Source organism: Mus musculus, chromosome Y (assembly GCF_000001635.26).
Source record: "Mus musculus strain C57BL/6J chromosome Y, GRCm38.p6 C57BL/6J".
Classification (NCBI taxonomy): Eukaryota; Metazoa; Chordata; class Mammalia; order Rodentia; family Muridae; genus Mus; species Mus musculus.
The window spans coordinates 72,217,639-72,221,060 of NC_000087.7; positions in this window are offsets into that span (position 1 = coordinate 72,217,639).

Here is a 3,422-nt window from a genome sequence, read left to right on the forward strand (position 1 = left end):
TTAGAGAATAGTAACTTTTGGATCATTTGTCCCTGTCCTAAGGGATGGCTCTGGTCGTCTTGTCATTCCACTGTTGGGGAAAACTGCATATCAAAAAATAATGTCTCCCATGTTGGTAGATGGAGTATGTGATTTTTTTTTATACTTGAAAAGTGGATGTGACAAATGAAGCTGGGTCCAAGTAAATCCTTATCCCAAATGAGTCAGACAAATACAGTAGATAACAGAATTAGCAGGCTGGGCCCACAAAGCAGGGGAAGATCAGTCCAAGCAAGTAGTTAAAAAAAAATCTGTTCATGCTGTAGGCAGCCAGCACCTAAAAGATGGTGCTGGTCTCCGGTACACCATCACAGTAAACAACACCACTGAGCAGGTGCTAGACCAAATCTGGCACCAACCCCTCCTGAGTGGGTGCATGCAAATTAACATGTCTGCAGACTGACCAACCCTAGCAGGACGCATAGCCCTCCCCAGTGCTGGGGTGTATTTAAGCAGTCCTCCCTGGGTTCCTGGGGTTCCTGTAGCATTGAGGCATTCCTGCTCTTAAGCTGTTGAAAAGAATTCAACTGTGTTGAATTCTCTTTACCAGGAAGAGGTAGGCGAAACATCACCCCAGCAATTGTGTTCCTCTTTTCTTGCCTTTGGGAGGGCCTCAGCAAAACTAGCACTTTCTGAGCTTCCTAAAACTTGGAAGTTTTATTTGCTTCTGAGTTGTAGGATCCTCCATCCTCCTTATAGGAAAAAATGTATGAGAATTTTGCTTCCTATAAAAACCCAGCAATGTTATATGTGTAGTTTTTTTTTTATTTTGTTTTGTTTTAATCTCATGTCTGTCCCCAGCTGCAGATAGTTTTTGTTTGAAATTCTAGTGATTCTTGAGAGTGAATAAAAGAAAGAGCTCCTGAGAGGACCTAGGGCAGATGCTGCTCCTGCTGCACCTGCTTTTGTTATCACAGGATTAAATGAGCAATGCTCTTGTCAATGGAGCAAGTTTGTGGATTTATTTGTGTCAAAGGGCACTGATGGACATACATTGTTGCAAGGAGAAAAACAAGTGCATAATTTAGCATTCTTAGTGATTAGGTAAGGTTAGGTTATCTGAATTTATCTGAAGGCCAAGCCAAATGAAATGTTGTTTTGATTCCTTTTTGGGAATACAAAAATCAATGTCTCAAACTAATATTTATAGATTTTGTCAGTTGCTTTTAATGTGTTAGTGTTATGAAATATTACATGGCAAGGGAATACATTTGCTGGACCCATGCATGTTGTGACCTTCAGAAATTACACCACGGAACAGACCTGGTATAAAGGGAATGATTGGGAGAGGGTAGAGGAGTGAGGAAATGGGGGAGGTATAGAGGCATAGAGGCAGAAACAAAACCATTAGGTCAGAAAAATGTGGGGCAAAGAACAGATAGAGGGGTAGCTGAAAACAAAGAGAGAGACAGAGCTATAGAAACAAGAACAATGGGAACAGAGAGGTTGGGCCTAGAACAGAGAGAGGGGGCTAATCAGTCCTTTTATCCTGCCTTGAAGTTAGCAGTTTAGTTTCTTTCAAGAAAGAAATATACTTTCTATGAATTTTGTAAGTTAACAGGAAATATTTTCATCTCTGAGAGCAATGTTAATTTTAAAGTGTTTATAGGAAATTTTTGTGGGACTACTTTCTTAAGAACAATATAAGCCAGGTATGTTGTCACATACCTGTAGTAATACCTACATGGAATGCTGAGATCACCTGGAACCTAAACATTCTAGAACTTCTTGGACAATACACAACATACTATGTGCCTATTTCAAAAATGAAATGAAGTGAAATAAAATCAACCCAATGTACCTTCTTTATTTGTATCTCTTACCTTTGGAAACTAATAAGATAATGAATCAAAAAATAAATAAATTTCAATTATCTGTATGAATGAAAACAATTTTAAATGTTAAGAAGGTTAAAAAAATCACTACAGTGATGGGGAGGAAAGAGCCTGGGTGGGAAATGGGACAAGAAGGTGAACATGATCAGGTATTATGTGTGTGGGGAACATAACTGAAGTGCTGAGGAAAAGCAAAAAGAATGGAAACAGGCAACTTTTTGAGGTAGGAGGTGAGAAAACCCTCGGTTATATCAGAGACCTGGGAGGTGAGAGACCCTAAGGACTCAAAGGGAGGGACCTTAGAAGAAATGCCCTACAGTGGGGAGACGGAACTTGTAGAGTCCTCCTCCAGTGGAGGGACAGGACATCAAGTGGAAAGATTGAGTTACCATCCCACAGTAAAAAGCTCTAACCCAGAATTGTTCCTGTCTGAAAGAACTGCAAGGAAAAAAACATGGAGAAAAGCCTAAAGAAAAGGAGATTCAGTGACAAGACCAAATTGTGATAAAGCTCAAGGAGAGGCATCAAGGCCTGACACTATTACTGATGCTATTCTGTGCTCACAAAAAATGGGCTTATCATGACTGCTCTCTGAAAGACCAAACCAGCAGGTGAAAGAGTCAGATGCTCAAATTTATATGCAACAAATAGACAGAAGCTGGGAACCCCTGTGGATGAATTGGGGAAAAGCTGGAAGAAGCTGAGGAAGAGGTCTACCCGGTAGGAGGACCAACAATCTCAAATAACCTGGACCTCCCAGGATGTCTCAGACACTGAGCCAGCAACCAGGCTTCATACACCAGATGATATAAAGCCACCAACACATATACAGAAAAGGACTGCCAGGTCTGGACTCAGTCAGATGAGGTCCATCTAATCCTCAAGGGACTTCAGGCCCCAGGGAGCAGGGAGGTCTGGTGGAGAGGGGACAGGATGGTGGTGTCATACTCTTGGAGATGGGGATTGTGGGCTTGGGGCCCTGGGAGCATGGGGGCATATAGGCAGGAGATATGGGGTGTGGAACAGTAAGAGGGGGAACTAGGAGAAGAATAAAATCTCGACTTTAAAAAAAGTATAAGAATAAATTTTAAATGATTCAACTATATTAGTGTGTGGAATTTCAGTCCACGGGACTATATACCATTCACATATTCATTTAGATTTCCTTTGGAAGTTAATATAAAGATGCACTTATACTTAAACAAGAAAATGATTAAAGATATTTAAAAATAAAGAAGTTCTATTTTAACTCTAAAGGTATAACTGCTAGTTAACTTTGTAATCACATCACTGGGATTAACTTCCTTCTCAGAATCATCAGAATAACAAGGATTAAAGAAACTTTAAAACTCTGTTTCATAGGAAACAAAAAAGTTAGAGATTTTTTTATTTGTTTTATATATATATACCAGCAAGTGAAAATTTTTCATGCTTCATTTTTCTGAAGATGGGAAAGTAGACGAGAACTTCAGATTATTCTCCATGATGGCTCTTTCAAACATAGACATTTTTTTTTCTCAGTTCACCATCTACACCAAAAAGCATATC